The sequence below is a fragment of the Hetaerina americana genome, unplaced genomic scaffold, assembly GCF_022747635.1.
Source record: "Hetaerina americana unplaced genomic scaffold, ioHetAmer1.1.p SCAF_270, whole genome shotgun sequence".
NCBI classification, from domain to species: domain Eukaryota; kingdom Metazoa; phylum Arthropoda; class Insecta; order Odonata; family Calopterygidae; genus Hetaerina; species Hetaerina americana.
The window spans coordinates 187,897-208,735 of NW_027286842.1; the positions used below are offsets into that span (position 1 = coordinate 187,897).

The 20,839-nt window shown below is 52.1% G+C and overlaps 7 non-coding genes and 2 pseudogenes across 7 annotated transcripts; all 9 read right to left on the reverse strand.

Annotated features, from left to right (window-relative positions):
• Window positions 1–1,076: 1,076 nt before the first annotated feature.
• LOC139689825 (U2 spliceosomal RNA) lies at window positions 1,077–1,269 on the reverse strand. Its single transcript, XR_011701429.1, has one exon. It is a non-coding gene; the product is annotated as a U2 spliceosomal RNA (small nuclear RNA).
• Window positions 1,270–2,782: 1,513 nt separating this feature from the next.
• Window positions 2,783–2,966, reverse strand: LOC139689757 (U2 spliceosomal RNA). The gene has a single exon (XR_011701389.1). It is a non-coding gene; the product is annotated as a U2 spliceosomal RNA (small nuclear RNA).
• A 14-nt stretch (window positions 2,967–2,980) lies between these two features.
• Window positions 2,981–3,174, reverse strand: LOC139689755 (U2 spliceosomal RNA). Its single transcript, XR_011701387.1, has one exon. It is a non-coding gene; the product is annotated as a U2 spliceosomal RNA (small nuclear RNA).
• Window positions 3,175–8,427: 5,253 nt separating this feature from the next.
• LOC139689780 (U2 spliceosomal RNA) lies at window positions 8,428–8,561 on the reverse strand (annotated as a pseudogene).
• A 1,513-nt stretch (window positions 8,562–10,074) lies between these two features.
• On the reverse strand, window positions 10,075–10,267 carry LOC139689826 (U2 spliceosomal RNA). Its single transcript, XR_011701430.1, has one exon. It is a non-coding gene; the product is annotated as a U2 spliceosomal RNA (small nuclear RNA).
• A 1,513-nt stretch (window positions 10,268–11,780) lies between these two features.
• On the reverse strand, window positions 11,781–11,974 carry LOC139689749 (U2 spliceosomal RNA). Its single transcript, XR_011701381.1, has one exon. It is a non-coding gene; the product is annotated as a U2 spliceosomal RNA (small nuclear RNA).
• A 5,253-nt stretch (window positions 11,975–17,227) lies between these two features.
• On the reverse strand, window positions 17,228–17,361 carry LOC139689782 (U2 spliceosomal RNA; annotated as a pseudogene).
• Window positions 17,362–18,874: 1,513 nt separating this feature from the next.
• On the reverse strand, window positions 18,875–19,067 carry LOC139689828 (U2 spliceosomal RNA). The gene has a single exon (XR_011701432.1). It is a non-coding gene; the product is annotated as a U2 spliceosomal RNA (small nuclear RNA).
• Window positions 19,068–20,580: 1,513 nt separating this feature from the next.
• Window positions 20,581–20,774, reverse strand: LOC139689750 (U2 spliceosomal RNA). Its single transcript, XR_011701382.1, has one exon. It is a non-coding gene; the product is annotated as a U2 spliceosomal RNA (small nuclear RNA).
• Between the last annotated feature and the right edge of the window lie 65 nt (window positions 20,775–20,839).

The window sequence follows — 20,839 nt, forward strand, 5'->3', positions numbered from 1 at the left end:
ACGGGCTTCCTCTTCACTTCACTTCCTGTGTGGTAGAGATTTAAAATCGTGTGCTGTTCACTTACTTTGCATTAATCGTCATTAGTAAAAATACGCTTTCCTTATAAATAAATAAATACATAAATTAGGGTTTCTTCAAATATAAACAAATTAGGGTTTTCTTCAAATCGGAGAATAGGAATCGAAAAGGCTGTAAAAAAGTGGCGCTTTCAATTGCACAAGATGGAAAACCAGATTTCTCCATTGTTTATATTTTCCATTTTCTCGAAAAATATCGCGAAAATGGGCATCGATTTCCGCGAAATTCGCAAAAAATTTCTGAAAATTTTTTTGCAAAGATTTTTCCAATTTTTCCCGAGTGCTCGCGATCGGTCGTTTCCTCCGATGTATTGAGTTTCTTTTCCGTTCAATTTTTTTTCATCAAACACACACTCCTTTTACAAGAATTATCTTCGCATAAATTCTGTGGAAAGATTGGTGTTCAAAAACTAAGGTAAAAGAGTGGAACTCGCCTATTTCCGCGAGTCGATTCGCGTCGGGTCGTCTTGAATGACGCTCCTTGCCGGGAGCGCGCGCGCGCCATCTCTTCGGGGGGGGAGGTAAACAGCTGGAAGGAAGGGGCGTCACACGCCAAAGTTTGAAACGTGATCCGGCGCCTCTCTTCAACAGTTGTCGTCGTCTCCAATGATGGAATACTGAGGAGACAAGACGTTGTTGTTGTTGACGTTGCATTGAAAGCAGAAAAAATAATTGCATTATTTTCACAAAATTATATTTATTGTTACACTTACACTTTAAAGTGACGACGACTCTCTTCAGATGGGATTTTTTTTCTTCCCAAGTTTCTCTCCTTTTAATAATTCATTCCTTTTAATACTTCGTTGTGCTGCTTCAATTTGGATTACATTACTTTTGCTCCGCTCGCATGGAATAAAATCGCTTCTCTCCGCGAAAATGCAATTTCGCGAATATTTTTCCAGCCGGATCGCCTGAAATTTGCAAGTGCGAAAATAAATAATTTTCGCGGATCAATTTAAGCTTCAATCTGTTCTCATCAGCTTTTAAGTGGACCTTTTTAATGATGGGCCGATCCCGACGGTACTGCAATGCCGGGCCAACCCGCGGCAGGGATGGAGTAAACTCCGGGTACCCCGCCAATGTCCAAAAATCAGATTAATATTCTGGTCCCGCAATGCGGGACGTATCAGATATTAAGCTGATAAGAACAGATACTACACTTTGATCTTAGCCATAAGGCCGAGAAGCGATAAGGGAGCCCTTTTCTGCAATATTTACATGTGTAGGGACGACCCCGGAGCACTTGGGGCGGAGGGCGCAGGATTGGCGTAGGCGCCGCGGGGTGGCATTGGTCGGGGAGAATTCGCGTAGGATCCTGCGGGGGTGTTTCCGAAGGCTTCCTTGTTTTCCTGCAGCAAGAAAAGTTTTGGGGGGGCGCGGGGGGCAGGACGGCCGGAGCAATTGCGTCCCCGGAGTCCGGAGGCGAGACAGTAAATTGCAACGCGGAGTCCTTCGCTAGGTCGTGCCATCTCTGTGAGCGACACACGAGACGTATTGCAAGCTCTCTCCCCGCTTCCCGGGAAAGGTCGGGCGCAATTTTCAAACATTCCGAAAATGGAGGGGGGCATCCAGGACGGTAATAAAGGGCCCTTTTCGCCAGTATTCAGTGGTCGACAGTTTTTCGAAAAACGGGCTTCCTCTTCACTTCACTTCCTGTGTGGTAGAGATTTAAAATCGTGTGCTGTTCACTTACTTTGCATTAATCGTCATTAGTAAAAATACGCTTTCCTTATAAATAAATAAATACATAAATTAGGGTTTCTTCAAATATAAACAAATTAGGGTTTTCTTCAAATCGGAGAATAGGAATCGAAAAGGCTGTAAAAAAGTGGCGCTTTCAATTGCACAAGATGGAAAACCAGATTTCTCCATTGTTTATATTTTCCATTTTCTCGAAAAATATCGCGAAAATGGGCATCGATTTCCGCGAAATTCGCAAAAAATTTCTGAAAATTTTTTTGCAAAGATTTTTCCAATTTTTCCCGAGTGCTCGCGATCGGTCGTTTCCTCCGATGTATTGAGTTTCTTTTCCGTTCAATTTTTTTTCATCAAACACACACTCCTTTTACAAGAATTATCTTCGCATAAATTCTGTGGAAAGATTGGTGTTCAAAAACTAAGGTAAAAGAGTGGAACTCGCCTATTTCCGCGAGTCGATTCGCGTCGGGTCGTCTTGAATGACGCTCCTTGCCGGGAGCGCGCGCGCGCCATCTCTTCGGGGGGGGAGGTAAACAGCTGGAAGGAAGGGGCGTCACACGCCAAAGTTTGAAACGTGATCCGGCGCCTCTCTTCAACAGTTGTCGTCGTCTCCAATGATGGAATACTGAGGAGACAAGACGTTGTTGTTGTTGACGTTGCATTGAAAGCAGAAAAAATAATTGCATTATTTTCACAAAATTATATTTATTGTTACACTTACACTTTAAAGTGACGACGACTCTCTTCAGATGGGATTTTTTTTCTTCCCAAGTTTCTCTCCTTTTAATAATTCATTCCTTTTAATACTTCGTTGTGCTGCTTCAATTTGGATTACATTACTTTTGCTCCGCTCGCATGGAATAAAATCGCTTCTCTCCGCGAAAATGCAATTTCGCGAATATTTTTCCAGCCGGATCGCCTGAAATTTGCAAGTGCGAAAATAAATAATTTTCGCGGATCAATTTAAGCTTCAATCTGTTCTCATCAGCTTTTAAGTGGACCTTTTTAATGATGGGCCGATCCCGACGGTACTGCAATGCCGGGCCAACCCGCGGCAGGGATGGAGTAAACTCCGGGTACCCCGCCAATGTCCAAAAATCAGATTAATATTCTGGTCCCGCAATGCGGGACGTATCAGATATTAAGCTGATAAGAACAGATTTAAGCTTCAATCTGTTCTCATCAGCTTTTAAGTGGACCTTTTTAATGATGGGCCGATCCCGACGGTACTGCAATGCCGGGCCAACCCGCGGCAGGGATGGAGTAAACTCCGGGTACCCCGCCAATGTCCAAAAATCAGATTAATATTCTGGTCCCGCAATGCGGGACGTATCAGATATTAAGCTGATAAGAACAGATTTAAAATGTTTATTTGAAAATTCTTTCATACAGAGTTTTAAGCAACTTATAATTAATATATAATTTATACATGACCGGCTCCCTCCAAATGAGGGAGCCGGGGAACAAGTCTTTTTGCCCCTTTGTTTTGGGGAAATATTATAATAATATAGGCTTCTCGCACGAGTGTTTTTTTTTATAAAATGTTTTATATGTTTAAGTCTCTCACGGGGAGGGTTTACACTTTTGGGGGGGGCCGTTTATACACCACGGCGTGGCCATTCATACACTATGGCTCATAGAGTAAATAAAAGAGAAAGGGGACAGAGAAAGGTTTTACAATGAAGAAGTATGGAAAGAGGGGGGGAAATGATTTTACACGACTTCACTTTTGTCCTTTCCTTTTCAGCCTCCGGAGCCGTCTTCATACTGTCTATGTCCCGTGATGTGTTCGACGTAGCAGTCCCGGGTCCAGCGGATGACGTCGCTGACCATCAGTCGCCGCATGGTGGTGCAGAATCGTCGAGGTAGGCCCAGGGACTTCAGGACGGGGTCGTTCTGCGAGTCCCACGTCCCCAGGCTTCCCACGACGATGGCGGCGACCGATGACCGGTATCCCTGCTGGCGGATGGTCTCTGCCAGGGCGGCGTACTTCTCCTCCTTCGCGGTCCTGGCTGCCAGCAGAGCTCCCTCGTTGTTCTCGAACGGCACTGCTACGTCGATCAATGTCACAGTCTTGTCGGCCTGGTTAGTTATAACCAGGTCTGGTCTAAGAGTCGAGTCAGTGCCAGGTACTTGTTTGTTGACTCTGATTTCATCGTCACCTTTTCCCCGGCGTCCAATCAGAGCCCTGTGTAGTCGGTCTTGGACAGCATTATGTCTATGCTGCCACGTCCTTGAGTGCATCGTGCAGTGATTAACGACGTGGGGCAGGGTCTCCTCCGCGTAGCCACATCGCCGACACCGCTTGTCCCCGTTGGTTTCCCAACGGCGACAGGCATTGAGCGGGAGCAGATCGAGCCGAGCCCTAAAGATGAACCTCCAATCACAAAACCTGGTGTATCTCCCTCCTGCCAGGAAGTGATTGGAGGCTTCAGATTTCGCCGAGGCACGAATGACTTTCCCTTGATCGGGCTTGGCGCTTACCTTGTTCAGGTAGTAGCGCCGCACCGCGATCTTCAGGGCACCCGTCAGTTGCCTTACGGCCTTCGGAGGAACCCTGATGAAGGGGGGGCGGTCTTCAGCCCCGTCATTCATGTCCCGGAACGAAATCTGCATCTCCCTTAGCTCGTCCGACCATCTCCAGCTCAAGCCTATGCGCGCGGCGATACGGCGTGACGCGGAGCGAACCTGCGTGAAGAGGGAACTGAAGTCGCCGCTTTCCCTTCCAAAGTCATCCCGTAGACTACCGCTAAGGTACTCCGCGAGATCACCGGTGGTTGGCGGTCTCCTCAGCTTCCTCCGCACTACCTCCTTCAGGCGACCCCAGGCGAGCACTCTCACGTTGGGGTCACGGGAATGGAGGAGTCGATATCCCTGCACGATGGTCAATATGTCAGTCAAGTCGGAAAGAGGGAGAAGACCTGCGCCGCCGTGTTGATGGCCAATGAAGACCATCTCAGGCGATGCCCTTTTGGGCAAATGGAGCCAGCCCTTTGCGCAGGCCTTCAGCCTCTTGTCGATGTCAGTCAAGTTCTTCTTTTTAACGTTACCAGCCCGCAAGATGAATTCCAGCCTGGGCAGAAGGAAGATGTTGGTCGCGGCGATCTTCTGCCACGGGGCGAGGAGTGACTCGTCGATCTTCTTGACGTCCTCGCCCAAGCGCACCAGGTCCTCCTCGGGGGTCTGGTCCACATGGAACCCGAACGGGACCCCGAGGTACCGGTACGCTTCGCCGTCCTTCAGGCTGGAAATGGCCGCCCCCTGGATGGTGAGTTGGGACGGCTGCACGGGCTGGTTGGTTGAAAAGTTGAGGTCCAGCGTTGCGCACTTGCTTGGCTTGAACTGTAGACCTGCAGCGGTCGCCTCTTCTCCCGCGATGTTCAGCAGGCGCTGCAGGTGCTCCTGGTCCCGGGCCACCAGCACCAAGTCGTCCGCGTAGGCCAGGATGGCGATGTTCTGCCCCTGGACGACGACTCCGGACTTGCCTGCCTCACCAGCGACCGCCCGTATCACCGGCTCCATTCCCAAGTTGAAAATGGTCGGTGATAACGGGCACCCCTGCTTGACACCGGCGCAGATGTCGATGACGCCGGTGTCGCCGCTGGCCGTCTTCACGACCGTGGAGCCCTTCTGCAACTCCTCCACGGTCCTCCTCATCTCCTCAGGCAAGTCCATCCTCCTCAAGGTGTTCTGGAGGTGTTGGTGCGGGATGGACCCGAACGCGTTCCGTAGATCAAGCCAAGCCAGTGCGATTCGGGAACGTCTGCGTCTCATTTCGTCAACAGCTGCCTGAAGGGTGAAGTTGTGCTCGTGGCACCCCTCGAACTCCCGGAAGCCCTTTTGAGCCGGGTGCATCTTCTTCCCGCTGACCGCCCAAGATAGTATGCGGTCAGCAAGCACCCCGGCGTACAGCTTGGCGATGGTGTTGCCAAGCGCTATGGGCCTCCAGTTGCCGATGTCCTGGCGGTCCCCCCCTTTGTGCAGGAGGACAGTCCGAGAGGTTTTCCACGCGGCCGGTGTCCTGGCCTCCTTCAGGCATCTGTTGAAGATAAAAGAGAGAATTCGTCCATGTCTATCGACCGCCCTCAGGTCGCCGTAGGTGAGGCCATCGGGGCCCGGGGCGGTGTTTTTGGTTCTAGACATGCGTCTCGTCACTTCTTCAGGAGTGATCCTTTCGAGGAGCAGTTTCTTCTCGGTCTCCGTCGTGCGACGGTAGACCGAGTCGTCACCCTCGTCCTCCAAGCCCCCCATTCCGACATTCCCGTAGACTTGGCGGAAATGCTTTTCCACTTCCTCCGCGGGAATGTCGCAATAGGGTGACTTATCAGACAGGATGCTCTCCACTGCCCTCCTGGGATGACTCCTGAAGAGTTTCTGTATGTCCGACGCCTTTTTCGCGTCGTAGTCAGCTACTTGTCTGCGTCTTGGTGGTTGTCTGTGCACGACGTTTCGTGGCCGAGGAGCTTCCCCTCCGTCCGCAGGTTTCGCCTCCCTCTTCCTCTCCGCCTGGGTGGTGGCCACCAGATCCTGCACCACGACCTCGAACTCCTCCCATGACTGGCCGGTGGTGCTGGCCAGTCGGTCGAGCCACAGCTTCTCCTTCTGCTGTATCGGTGGCTCGACCTGTCGTGGTGCTCCTTCTGCTGCGTCTGGAGCTGGCGGCGGCGATGTTGCTGCGTCCACAGGCGGCGGTGACCCGGTGTCGTTGAGGTCACCGACTTCGGGAGGCTGCCCCGGCGCCAGGTCTTCGGCCGGAGCGTCAGCTGCTGCGTCTGGATCGGAGGGTTGCGCCTCGGTCACGTTGGGCGGCGTCGTGCATCTAACTGTCTCCTCGATTGCCTCCTGAAGGGGGGCAATCAAGGGGGGAGGTCTCTTGTGGGTCACCATGTGGTTCGCCAACCCGCGACGGGTAGCGCATGCGAAGTCGCATGTCCCGCACCGGTGCGAGAGTGCAACACGCCCGTCCGCCGCCTTACGTATCCCCCCTTTGAGGCAGGGATGAGTGGACGGCTTGCGGCCGATAGTCCCACCGCAGACGGAGCAGGCGTTCACCGACGTGAGTCGGTGGCCGTGCTGCTCCATCAGGTGTCGGACGAGACTTCTCCGCATCGCCGTCCACTCCGTAGCGCGGAAGGACATGCTGCATCCCACCTCGGTGCAGGTTAACGTATCCGCCACGGGAAAGTAAACCACAAGTTGATTGTCGATTCTCCTGGCCGACACCGCGGTGCCGGTCAGGAGAAGCGCCGGGACCCTGTCAGTCGTTTGGGGGGCGGGGGCAGTCGGGGGAATCGGGGGGGGAGAATCCAGCGCCGGACGTCTGGACGAAGAAGAATCCGGAGGCGTCGTGAAGTCGTCGAGGGAGAGAGGGGAAGAAGAACGGGACTTGGGGGGAGAATAGGTGACGTCCGAGAGCGGGGAGAAGGTCTCAAGGGAAGGCTTTCGGACGCCGGATGGAGAAGAAGAAGAAGAAGAAACGGGGGAGCCATAGTGTATGATTTTCCGCGGGCGACGCGTCCTACGCGCCGAAGCGCTTTCGGACGCGCCGTCCGGTGGTGTATGGGGAGGGGAGGAGTCGGGCTCTGACGCCTCGACTTTCCTCCTCCGCGGAGTGCGAGAGGAGGAGGGGGGGGCGGAGGAACTAGCACGCGATGGTGCTTTTCTAACGGCCCCCGCCCCCCCGTTTTTACGGGGAGGACGTGGGGGCATGGGAGGGCGTTAAGTCATGGCACAAACGGGGCCTGGCGGACGATATTCCACGGCCTGAAGGACCGTGGAACGTTGTTTTGAAAATTGTCCTTTTAAGGACACAAAAAAATTCAAAAGATATAAATGCTGAAGGCCAAGGGGGGCGACGGAGGGCTTTTCCGCGGTCTGAGGGACTGCGGAACGAAAATTTTCAAAAATACAAATTTAAATTAAGCGCGTGGCGTCCACCTGAATGAAGTCCAGGCGGCCGCCGAGGGATGGCGCTGAAGGCGCTCAACCCGCTTCTCGGCCCGTATGGGTGGGATCGGGAGGAAATTTGAATTTACCGGGGTTTTGAAATGACGGTTTTGTGGAAGATGAAGTCTTCCACAAATACCGGACGGGGGGGAGGGGGTCAATCGAACCGATCGGGCGTGAAGCGCGCCGAACGGTCGCTTGACCGGCGTCGCGGCCGAAAAGGAAACCGCGCGCCGTTCAAATCACCCGCTCTGCGCCGATCCGTACGGGATCGACGGAGGGTGCTCCCGGGGGCCCTGAGGGGGTCCGGGGGCCTCGGTGCTCAAGCTACCGGTCCGGAGGGGACCTGGCAGTGCACCGGGGGCCGGGGAACGTCCGGTGCTCAGCCTACCGGTCCTGAAGGGACCCGGCGGTGCACCGGGGGCGGGGGCCTGCGCCGGGCCTTAGGGGCCCGGCGTCGAGCCCGGGGAGGTTATCACCCCAAGTGGGCGTGGGGAACGGTCCGTGAGCGACCGGGGAGCCCTGAGGGGGCGGTGGGTCCCACGGTCCGCCTTGAAGAGGCAATGGACCGTGGGGCCATCGGGGGTCGAAAGAGGGGCTACTGGGCAGAGCAGGCGCCTAGTGTCCTGTTGCCCCTTCCCTCTGGGAGTGTCCCGGGGGGCTTACCGTTGGTCGGGGCCCGTCCGGGATTCCTCAGAGAGGCAAGAAAGGTCCAAAAGCGGTAGATCTGTTCATTTAAAAATTTGAATTTGGCGGGCGAAAAAGAAGAAAGTTAAGGGGATTAAGCTGATAAGAACAGATACTACACTTTGATCTTAGCCATAAGGCCGAGAAGCGATAAGGGAGCCCTTTTCTGCAATATTTACATGTGTAGGGACGACCCCGGAGCACTTGGGGCGGAGGGCGCAGGATTGGCGTAGGCGCCGCGGGGTGGCATTGGTCGGGGAGAATTCGCGTAGGATCCTGCGGGGGTGTTTCCGAAGGCTTCCTTGTTTTCCTGCAGCAAGAAAAGTTTTGGGGGGGCGCGGGGGGCAGGACGGCCGGAGCAATTGCGTCCCCGGAGTCCGGAGGCGAGACAGTAAATTGCAACGCGGAGTCCTTCGCTAGGTCGTGCCATCTCTGTGAGCGACACACGAGACGTATTGCAAGCTCTCTCCCCGCTTCCCGGGAAAGGTCGGGCGCAATTTTCAAACATTCCGAAAATGGAGGGGGGCATCCAGGACGGTAATAAAGGGCCCTTTTCGCCAGTATTCAGTGGTCGACAGTTTTTCGAAAAACGGGCTTCCTCTTCACTTCACTTCCTGTGTGGTAGAGATTTAAAATCGTGTGCTGTTCACTTACTTTGCATTAATCGTCATTAGTAAAAATACGCTTTCCTTATAAATAAATAAATACATAAATTAGGGTTTCTTCAAATATAAACAAATTAGGGTTTTCTTCAAATCGGAGAATAGGAATCGAAAAGGCTGTAAAAAAGTGGCGCTTTCAATTGCACAAGATGGAAAACCAGATTTCTCCATTGTTTATATTTTCCATTTTCTCGAAAAATATCGCGAAAATGGGCATCGATTTCCGCGAAATTCGCAAAAAATTTCTGAAAATTTTTTTGCAAAGATTTTTCCAATTTTTCCCGAGTGCTCGCGATCGGTCGTTTCCTCCGATGTATTGAGTTTCTTTTCCGTTCAATTTTTTTTCATCAAACACACACTCCTTTTACAAGAATTATCTTCGCATAAATTCTGTGGAAAGATTGGTGTTCAAAAACTAAGGTAAAAGAGTGGAACTCGCCTATTTCCGCGAGTCGATTCGCGTCGGGTCGTCTTGAATGACGCTCCTTGCCGGGAGCGCGCGCGCGCCATCTCTTCGGGGGGGGAGGTAAACAGCTGGAAGGAAGGGGCGTCACACGCCAAAGTTTGAAACGTGATCCGGCGCCTCTCTTCAACAGTTGTCGTCGTCTCCAATGATGGAATACTGAGGAGACAAGACGTTGTTGTTGTTGACGTTGCATTGAAAGCAGAAAAAATAATTGCATTATTTTCACAAAATTATATTTATTGTTACACTTACACTTTAAAGTGACGACGACTCTCTTCAGATGGGATTTTTTTTCTTCCCAAGTTTCTCTCCTTTTAATAATTCATTCCTTTTAATACTTCGTTGTGCTGCTTCAATTTGGATTACATTACTTTTGCTCCGCTCGCATGGAATAAAATCGCTTCTCTCCGCGAAAATGCAATTTCGCGAATATTTTTCCAGCCGGATCGCCTGAAATTTGCAAGTGCGAAAATAAATAATTTTCGCGGATCAATTTAAGCTTCAATCTGTTCTCATCAGCTTTTAAGTGGACCTTTTTAATGATGGGCCGATCCCGACGGTACTGCAATGCCGGGCCAACCCGCGGCAGGGATGGAGTAAACTCCGGGTACCCCGCCAATGTCCAAAAATCAGATTAATATTCTGGTCCCGCAATGCGGGACGTATCAGATATTAAGCTGATAAGAACAGATACTACACTTTGATCTTAGCCATAAGGCCGAGAAGCGATAAGGGAGCCCTTTTCTGCAATATTTACATGTGTAGGGACGACCCCGGAGCACTTGGGGCGGAGGGCGCAGGATTGGCGTAGGCGCCGCGGGGTGGCATTGGTCGGGGAGAATTCGCGTAGGATCCTGCGGGGGTGTTTCCGAAGGCTTCCTTGTTTTCCTGCAGCAAGAAAAGTTTTGGGGGGGCGCGGGGGGCAGGACGGCCGGAGCAATTGCGTCCCCGGAGTCCGGAGGCGAGACAGTAAATTGCAACGCGGAGTCCTTCGCTAGGTCGTGCCATCTCTGTGAGCGACACACGAGACGTATTGCAAGCTCTCTCCCCGCTTCCCGGGAAAGGTCGGGCGCAATTTTCAAACATTCCGAAAATGGAGGGGGGCATCCAGGACGGTAATAAAGGGCCCTTTTCGCCAGTATTCAGTGGTCGACAGTTTTTCGAAAAACGGGCTTCCTCTTCACTTCACTTCCTGTGTGGTAGAGATTTAAAATCGTGTGCTGTTCACTTACTTTGCATTAATCGTCATTAGTAAAAATACGCTTTCCTTATAAATAAATAAATACATAAATTAGGGTTTCTTCAAATATAAACAAATTAGGGTTTTCTTCAAATCGGAGAATAGGAATCGAAAAGGCTGTAAAAAAGTGGCGCTTTCAATTGCACAAGATGGAAAACCAGATTTCTCCATTGTTTATATTTTCCATTTTCTCGAAAAATATCGCGAAAATGGGCATCGATTTCCGCGAAATTCGCAAAAAATTTCTGAAAATTTTTTTGCAAAGATTTTTCCAATTTTTCCCGAGTGCTCGCGATCGGTCGTTTCCTCCGATGTATTGAGTTTCTTTTCCGTTCAATTTTTTTTCATCAAACACACACTCCTTTTACAAGAATTATCTTCGCATAAATTCTGTGGAAAGATTGGTGTTCAAAAACTAAGGTAAAAGAGTGGAACTCGCCTATTTCCGCGAGTCGATTCGCGTCGGGTCGTCTTGAATGACGCTCCTTGCCGGGAGCGCGCGCGCGCCATCTCTTCGGGGGGGGAGGTAAACAGCTGGAAGGAAGGGGCGTCACACGCCAAAGTTTGAAACGTGATCCGGCGCCTCTCTTCAACAGTTGTCGTCGTCTCCAATGATGGAATACTGAGGAGACAAGACGTTGTTGTTGTTGACGTTGCATTGAAAGCAGAAAAAATAATTGCATTATTTTCACAAAATTATATTTATTGTTACACTTACACTTTAAAGTGACGACGACTCTCTTCAGATGGGATTTTTTTTCTTCCCAAGTTTCTCTCCTTTTAATAATTCATTCCTTTTAATACTTCGTTGTGCTGCTTCAATTTGGATTACATTACTTTTGCTCCGCTCGCATGGAATAAAATCGCTTCTCTCCGCGAAAATGCAATTTCGCGAATATTTTTCCAGCCGGATCGCCTGAAATTTGCAAGTGCGAAAATAAATAATTTTCGCGGATCAATTTAAGCTTCAATCTGTTCTCATCAGCTTTTAAGTGGACCTTTTTAATGATGGGCCGATCCCGACGGTACTGCAATGCCGGGCCAACCCGCGGCAGGGATGGAGTAAACTCCGGGTACCCCGCCAATGTCCAAAAATCAGATTAATATTCTGGTCCCGCAATGCGGGACGTATCAGATATTAAGCTGATAAGAACAGATTTAAAATGTTTATTTGAAAATTCTTTCATACAGAGTTTTAAGCAACTTATAATTAATATATAATTTATACATGACCGGCTCCCTCCAAATGAGGGAGCCGGGGAACAAGTCTTTTTGCCCCTTTGTTTTGGGGAAATATTATAATAATATAGGCTTCTCGCACGAGTGTTTTTTTTTATAAAATGTTTTATATGTTTAAGTCTCTCACGGGGAGGGTTTACACTTTTGGGGGGGGCCGTTTATACACCACGGCGTGGCCATTCATACACTATGGCTCATAGAGTAAATAAAAGAGAAAGGGGACAGAGAAAGGTTTTACAATGAAGAAGTATGGAAAGAGGGGGGGAAATGATTTTACACGACTTCACTTTTGTCCTTTCCTTTTCAGCCTCCGGAGCCGTCTTCATACTGTCTATGTCCCGTGATGTGTTCGACGTAGCAGTCCCGGGTCCAGCGGATGACGTCGCTGACCATCAGTCGCCGCATGGTGGTGCAGAATCGTCGAGGTAGGCCCAGGGACTTCAGGACGGGGTCGTTCTGCGAGTCCCACGTCCCCAGGCTTCCCACGACGATGGCGGCGACCGATGACCGGTATCCCTGCTGGCGGATGGTCTCTGCCAGGGCGGCGTACTTCTCCTCCTTCGCGGTCCTGGCTGCCAGCAGAGCTCCCTCGTTGTTCTCGAACGGCACTGCTACGTCGATCAATGTCACAGTCTTGTCGGCCTGGTTAGTTATAACCAGGTCTGGTCTAAGAGTCGAGTCAGTGCCAGGTACTTGTTTGTTGACTCTGATTTCATCGTCACCTTTTCCCCGGCGTCCAATCAGAGCCCTGTGTAGTCGGTCTTGGACAGCATTATGTCTATGCTGCCACGTCCTTGAGTGCATCGTGCAGTGATTAACGACGTGGGGCAGGGTCTCCTCCGCGTAGCCACATCGCCGACACCGCTTGTCCCCGTTGGTTTCCCAACGGCGACAGGCATTGAGCGGGAGCAGATCGAGCCGAGCCCTAAAGATGAACCTCCAATCACAAAACCTGGTGTATCTCCCTCCTGCCAGGAAGTGATTGGAGGCTTCAGATTTCGCCGAGGCACGAATGACTTTCCCTTGATCGGGCTTGGCGCTTACCTTGTTCAGGTAGTAGCGCCGCACCGCGATCTTCAGGGCACCCGTCAGTTGCCTTACGGCCTTCGGAGGAACCCTGATGAAGGGGGGGCGGTCTTCAGCCCCGTCATTCATGTCCCGGAACGAAATCTGCATCTCCCTTAGCTCGTCCGACCATCTCCAGCTCAAGCCTATGCGCGCGGCGATACGGCGTGACGCGGAGCGAACCTGCGTGAAGAGGGAACTGAAGTCGCCGCTTTCCCTTCCAAAGTCATCCCGTAGACTACCGCTAAGGTACTCCGCGAGATCACCGGTGGTTGGCGGTCTCCTCAGCTTCCTCCGCACTACCTCCTTCAGGCGACCCCAGGCGAGCACTCTCACGTTGGGGTCACGGGAATGGAGGAGTCGATATCCCTGCACGATGGTCAATATGTCAGTCAAGTCGGAAAGAGGGAGAAGACCTGCGCCGCCGTGTTGATGGCCAATGAAGACCATCTCAGGCGATGCCCTTTTGGGCAAATGGAGCCAGCCCTTTGCGCAGGCCTTCAGCCTCTTGTCGATGTCAGTCAAGTTCTTCTTTTTAACGTTACCAGCCCGCAAGATGAATTCCAGCCTGGGCAGAAGGAAGATGTTGGTCGCGGCGATCTTCTGCCACGGGGCGAGGAGTGACTCGTCGATCTTCTTGACGTCCTCGCCCAAGCGCACCAGGTCCTCCTCGGGGGTCTGGTCCACATGGAACCCGAACGGGACCCCGAGGTACCGGTACGCTTCGCCGTCCTTCAGGCTGGAAATGGCCGCCCCCTGGATGGTGAGTTGGGACGGCTGCACGGGCTGGTTGGTTGAAAAGTTGAGGTCCAGCGTTGCGCACTTGCTTGGCTTGAACTGTAGACCTGCAGCGGTCGCCTCTTCTCCCGCGATGTTCAGCAGGCGCTGCAGGTGCTCCTGGTCCCGGGCCACCAGCACCAAGTCGTCCGCGTAGGCCAGGATGGCGATGTTCTGCCCCTGGACGACGACTCCGGACTTGCCTGCCTCACCAGCGACCGCCCGTATCACCGGCTCCATTCCCAAGTTGAAAATGGTCGGTGATAACGGGCACCCCTGCTTGACACCGGCGCAGATGTCGATGACGCCGGTGTCGCCGCTGGCCGTCTTCACGACCGTGGAGCCCTTCTGCAACTCCTCCACGGTCCTCCTCATCTCCTCAGGCAAGTCCATCCTCCTCAAGGTGTTCTGGAGGTGTTGGTGCGGGATGGACCCGAACGCGTTCCGTAGATCAAGCCAAGCCAGTGCGATTCGGGAACGTCTGCGTCTCATTTCGTCAACAGCTGCCTGAAGGGTGAAGTTGTGCTCGTGGCACCCCTCGAACTCCCGGAAGCCCTTTTGAGCCGGGTGCATCTTCTTCCCGCTGACCGCCCAAGATAGTATGCGGTCAGCAAGCACCCCGGCGTACAGCTTGGCGATGGTGTTGCCAAGCGCTATGGGCCTCCAGTTGCCGATGTCCTGGCGGTCCCCCCCTTTGTGCAGGAGGACAGTCCGAGAGGTTTTCCACGCGGCCGGTGTCCTGGCCTCCTTCAGGCATCTGTTGAAGATAAAAGAGAGAATTCGTCCATGTCTATCGACCGCCCTCAGGTCGCCGTAGGTGAGGCCATCGGGGCCCGGGGCGGTGTTTTTGGTTCTAGACATGCGTCTCGTCACTTCTTCAGGAGTGATCCTTTCGAGGAGCAGTTTCTTCTCGGTCTCCGTCGTGCGACGGTAGACCGAGTCGTCACCCTCGTCCTCCAAGCCCCCCATTCCGACATTCCCGTAGACTTGGCGGAAATGCTTTTCCACTTCCTCCGCGGGAATGTCGCAATAGGGTGACTTATCAGACAGGATGCTCTCCACTGCCCTCCTGGGATGACTCCTGAAGAGTTTCTGTATGTCCGACGCCTTTTTCGCGTCGTAGTCAGCTACTTGTCTGCGTCTTGGTGGTTGTCTGTGCACGACGTTTCGTGGCCGAGGAGCTTCCCCTCCGTCCGCAGGTTTCGCCTCCCTCTTCCTCTCCGCCTGGGTGGTGGCCACCAGATCCTGCACCACGACCTCGAACTCCTCCCATGACTGGCCGGTGGTGCTGGCCAGTCGGTCGAGCCACAGCTTCTCCTTCTGCTGTATCGGTGGCTCGACCTGTCGTGGTGCTCCTTCTGCTGCGTCTGGAGCTGGCGGCGGCGATGTTGCTGCGTCCACAGGCGGCGGTGACCCGGTGTCGTTGAGGTCACCGACTTCGGGAGGCTGCCCCGGCGCCAGGTCTTCGGCCGGAGCGTCAGCTGCTGCGTCTGGATCGGAGGGTTGCGCCTCGGTCACGTTGGGCGGCGTCGTGCATCTAACTGTCTCCTCGATTGCCTCCTGAAGGGGGGCAATCAAGGGGGGAGGTCTCTTGTGGGTCACCATGTGGTTCGCCAACCCGCGACGGGTAGCGCATGCGAAGTCGCATGTCCCGCACCGGTGCGAGAGTGCAACACGCCCGTCCGCCGCCTTACGTATCCCCCCTTTGAGGCAGGGATGAGTGGACGGCTTGCGGCCGATAGTCCCACCGCAGACGGAGCAGGCGTTCACCGACGTGAGTCGGTGGCCGTGCTGCTCCATCAGGTGTCGGACGAGACTTCTCCGCATCGCCGTCCACTCCGTAGCGCGGAAGGACATGCTGCATCCCACCTCGGTGCAGGTTAACGTATCCGCCACGGGAAAGTAAACCACAAGTTGATTGTCGATTCTCCTGGCCGACACCGCGGTGCCGGTCAGGAGAAGCGCCGGGACCCTGTCAGTCGTTTGGGGGGCGGGGGCAGTCGGGGGAATCGGGGGGGGAGAATCCAGCGCCGGACGTCTGGACGAAGAAGAATCCGGAGGCGTCGTGAAGTCGTCGAGGGAGAGAGGGGAAGAAGAACGGGACTTGGGGGGAGAATAGGTGACGTCCGAGAGCGGGGAGAAGGTCTCAAGGGAAGGCTTTCGGACGCCGGATGGAGAAGAAGAAGAAGAAGAAACGGGGGAGCCATAGTGTATGATTTTCCGCGGGCGACGCGTCCTACGCGCCGAAGCGCTTTCGGACGCGCCGTCCGGTGGTGTATGGGGAGGGGAGGAGTCGGGCTCTGACGCCTCGACTTTCCTCCTCCGCGGAGTGCGAGAGGAGGAGGGGGGGGCGGAGGAACTAGCACGCGATGGTGCTTTTCTAACGGCCCCCGCCCCCCCGTTTTTACGGGGAGGACGTGGGGGCATGGGAGGGCGTTAAGTCATGGCACAAACGGGGCCTGGCGGACGATATTCCACGGCCTGAAGGACCGTGGAACGTTGTTTTGAAAATTGTCCTTTTAAGGACACAAAAAAATTCAAAAGATATAAATGCTGAAGGCCAAGGGGGGCGACGGAGGGCTTTTCCGCGGTCTGAGGGACTGCGGAACGAAAATTTTCAAAAATACAAATTTAAATTAAGCGCGTGGCGTCCACCTGAATGAAGTCCAGGCGGCCGCCGAGGGATGGCGCTGAAGGCGCTCAACCCGCTTCTCGGCCCGTATGGGTGGGATCGGGAGGAAATTTGAATTTACCGGGGTTTTGAAATGACGGTTTTGTGGAAGATGAAGTCTTCCACAAATACCGGACGGGGGGGAGGGGGTCAATCGAACCGATCGGGCGTGAAGCGCGCCGAACGGTCGCTTGACCGGCGTCGCGGCCGAAAAGGAAACCGCGCGCCGTTCAAATCACCCGCTCTGCGCCGATCCGTACGGGATCGACGGAGGGTGCTCCCGGGGGCCCTGAGGGGGTCCGGGGGCCTCGGTGCTCAAGCTACCGGTCCGGAGGGGACCTGGCAGTGCACCGGGGGCCGGGGAACGTCCGGTGCTCAGCCTACCGGTCCTGAAGGGACCCGGCGGTGCACCGGGGGCGGGGGCCTGCGCCGGGCCTTAGGGGCCCGGCGTCGAGCCCGGGGAGGTTATCACCCCAAGTGGGCGTGGGGAACGGTCCGTGAGCGACCGGGGAGCCCTGAGGGGGCGGTGGGTCCCACGGTCCGCCTTGAAGAGGCAATGGACCGTGGGGCCATCGGGGGTCGAAAGAGGGGCTACTGGGCAGAGCAGGCGCCTAGTGTCCTGTTGCCCCTTCCCTCTGGGAGTGTCCCGGGGGGCTTACCGTTGGTCGGGGCCCGTCCGGGATTCCTCAGAGAGGCAAGAAAGGTCCAAAAGCGGTAGATCTGTTCATTTAAAAATTTGAATTTGGCGGGCGAAAAAGAAGAAAGTTAAGGGGATTAAGCTGATAAGAACAGATACTACACTTTGATCTTAGCCATAAGGCCGAGAAGCGATAAGGGAGCCCTTTTCTGCAATATTTACATGTGTAGGGACGACCCCGGAGCACTTGGGGCGGAGGGCGCAGGATTGGCGTAGGCGCCGCGGGGTGGCATTGGTCGGGGAGAATTCGCGTAGGATCCTGCGGGGGTGTTTCCGAAGGCTTCCTTGTTTTCCTGCAGCAAGAAAAGTTTTGGGGGGGCGCGGGGGGCAGGACGGCCGGAGCAATTGCGTCCCCGGAGTCCGGAGGCGAGACAGTAAATTGCAACGCGGAGTCCTTCGCTAGGTCGTGCCATCTCTGTGAGCGACACACGAGACGTATTGCAAGCTCTCTCCCCGCTTCCCGGGAAAGGTCGGGCGCAATTTTCAAACATTCCGAAAATGGAGGGGGGCATCCAGGACGGTAATAAAGGGCCCTTTTCGCCAGTATTCAGTGGTCGACAGTTTTTCGAAAAACGGGCTTCCTCTTCACTTCACTTCCTGTGTGGTAGAGATTTAAAATCGTGTGCTGTTCACTTACTTTGCATTAATCGTCATTAGTAAAAATACGCTTTCCTTATAAATAAATAAATACATAAATTAGGGTTTCTTCAAATATAAACAAATTAGGGTTTTCTTCAAATCGGAGAATAGGAATCGAAAAGGCTGTAAAAAAGTGGCGCTTTCAATTGCACAAGATGGAAAACCAGATTTCTCCATTGTTTATATTTTCCATTTTCTCGAAAAATATCGCGAAAATGGGCATCGATTTCCGCGAAATTCGCAAAAAATTTCTGAAAATTTTTTTGCAAAGATTTTTCCAATTTTTCCCGAGTGCTCGCGATCGGTCGTTTCCTCCGATGTATTGAGTTTCTTTTCCGTTCAATTTTTTTTCATCAAACACACACTCCTTTTACAAGAATTATCTTCGCATAAATTCTGTGGAAAGATTGGTGTTCAAAAACTAAGGTAAAAGAGTGGAACTCGCCTATTTCCGCGAGTCGATTCGCGTCGGGTCGTCTTGAATGACGCTCCTTGCCGGGAGCGCGCGCGCGCCATCTCTTCGGGGGGGGAGGTAAACAGCTGGAAGGAAGGGGCGTCACACGCCAAAGTTTGAAACGTGATCCGGCGCCTCTCTTCAACAGTTGTCGTCGTCTCCAATGATGGAATACTGAGGAGACAAGACGTTGTTGTTGTTGACGTTGCATTGAAAGCAGAAAAAATAATTGCATTATTTTCACAAAATTATATTTATTGTTACACTTACACTTTAAAGTGACGACGACTCTCTTCAGATGGGATTTTTTTTCTTCCCAAGTTTCTCTCCTTTTAATAATTCATTCCTTTTAATACTTCGTTGTGCTGCTTCAATTTGGATTACATTACTTTTGCTCCGCTCGCATGGAATAAAATCGCTTCTCTCCGCGAAAATGCAATTTCGCGAATATTTTTCCAGCCGGATCGCCTGAAATTTGCAAGTGCGAAAATAAATAATTTTCGCGGATCAATTTAAGCTTCAATCTGTTCTCATCAGCTTTTAAGTGGACCTTTTTAATGATGGGCCGATCCCGACGGTACTGCAATGCCGGGCCAACCCGCGGCAGGGATGGAGTAAACTCCGGGTACCCCGCCAATGTCCAAAAATCAGATTAATATTCTGGTCCCGCAATGCGGGACGTATCAGATATTAAGCTGATAAGAACAGATACTACACTTTGATCTTAGCCATAAGGCCGAGAAGCGATAAGGGAGCCCTTTTCTGCAATATTTACATGTGTAGGGACGACCCCGGAGCACTTGGGGCGGAGGGCGCAGGATTGGCGTAGGCGCCGCGGGGTGGCATTGGTCGGGGAGAATTCGCGTAGGATCCTGCGGGGGTGTTTCCGAAGGCTTCCTTGTTTTCCTGCAGCAAGAAAAGTTTTGGGGGGGCGCGGGGGGCAGGACGGCCGGAGCAATTGCGTCCCCGGAGTCCGGAGGCGAGACAGTAAATTGCAACGCGGAGTCCTTCGCTAGGTCGTGCCATCTCTGTGAGCGACACACGAGACGTATTGCAAGCTCTCTCCCCGCTTCCCGGGAAAGGTCGGGCGCAATTTTCAAACATTCCGAAAATGGAGGGGGGCATCCAGGACGGTAATAAAGGGCCCTTTTCGCCAGTATTCAGTGGTCGACAGTTTTTCGAAAAACGGGCTTCCTCTTCACTTCACTTCCTGTGTGGTAGAGATTTAAAATCGTGTGCTGTTCACTTACTTTGCATTAATCGTCATTAGTAAAAATACGCTTTCCTTATAAATAAATAAATACATAAATTAGGGTTTCTTCAAATATAAACAAATTAGGGTTTTCTTCAAATCGGAGAATAGGAATCGAAAAGGCTGTAAAAAAGTGGCGCTTTCAATTGCACAAGATGGAAAACCAGATTTCTCCATTGTTTATATTTTCCATTTTCTCGAAAAATATCGCGAAAATGGGCATCGATTTCCGCGAAATTCGCAAAAAATTTCTGAAAATTTTTTTGCAAAGATTTTTCCAATTTTTCCCGAGTGCTCGCGATCGGTCGTTTCCTCCGATGTATTGAGTTTCTTTTCCGTTCAATTTTTTTTCATCAAACACACACTCCTTTTACAAGAATTATCTTCGCATAAATTCTGTGGAAAGATTGGTGTTCAAAAACTAAGGTAAAAGAGTGGAACTCGCCTATTTCCGCGAGTCGATTCGCGTCGGGTCGTCTTGAATGACGCTCCTTGCCGGGAGCGCGCGCGCGCCATCTCTTCGGGGGGGGAGGTAAACAGCTGGAAGGAAGGGGCGTCACACGCCAAAGTTTGAAACGTGATCCGGCGCCTCTCTTCAACAGTTGTCGTCGTCTCCAATGATGGAATACTGAGGAGACAAGACGTTGTTGTTGTTGACGTTGCATTGAAAGCAGAAAAAATAATTGCATTATTTTCACAAAATTATATTTATTGTTACACTTACACTTTAAAGTGACGACGACTCTCTTCAGATGGGATTTTTTTTCTTCCCAAGTTTCTCTCCTTTTAATAATTCATTCCTTTTAATACTTCGTTGTGCTGCTTCAATTTGGATTACATTACTTTTGCTCCGCTCGCATGGAATAAAATCGCTTCTCTCCGCGAAAATGCAATTTCGCGAATATTTTTCCAGCCGGATCGCCTGAAATTTGCAAGTGCGAAAATAAATAATTTTCGCGGATCAATTTAAGCTTCAATCTGTTCTCATCAGCTTTTAAGTGGACCTTTTTAATGATGGGCCGATCCCGACGGTACTGCAATGCCGGGCCAACCCGCGGCAGGGATGGAGTAAACTCCGGGTACCCCGCCAATGTCCAAAAATCAGATTAATATTCTGGTCCCGCAATGCGGGACGTATCAGATATTAAGCTGATAAGAACAGATTTAAAATGTTTATTTGAAAATTCTTTCATACAGAGTTTTAAGCAACTTATAATTAATATATAATTTATACATGACCGGCTCCCTCCAAATGAGGGAGCCGGGGA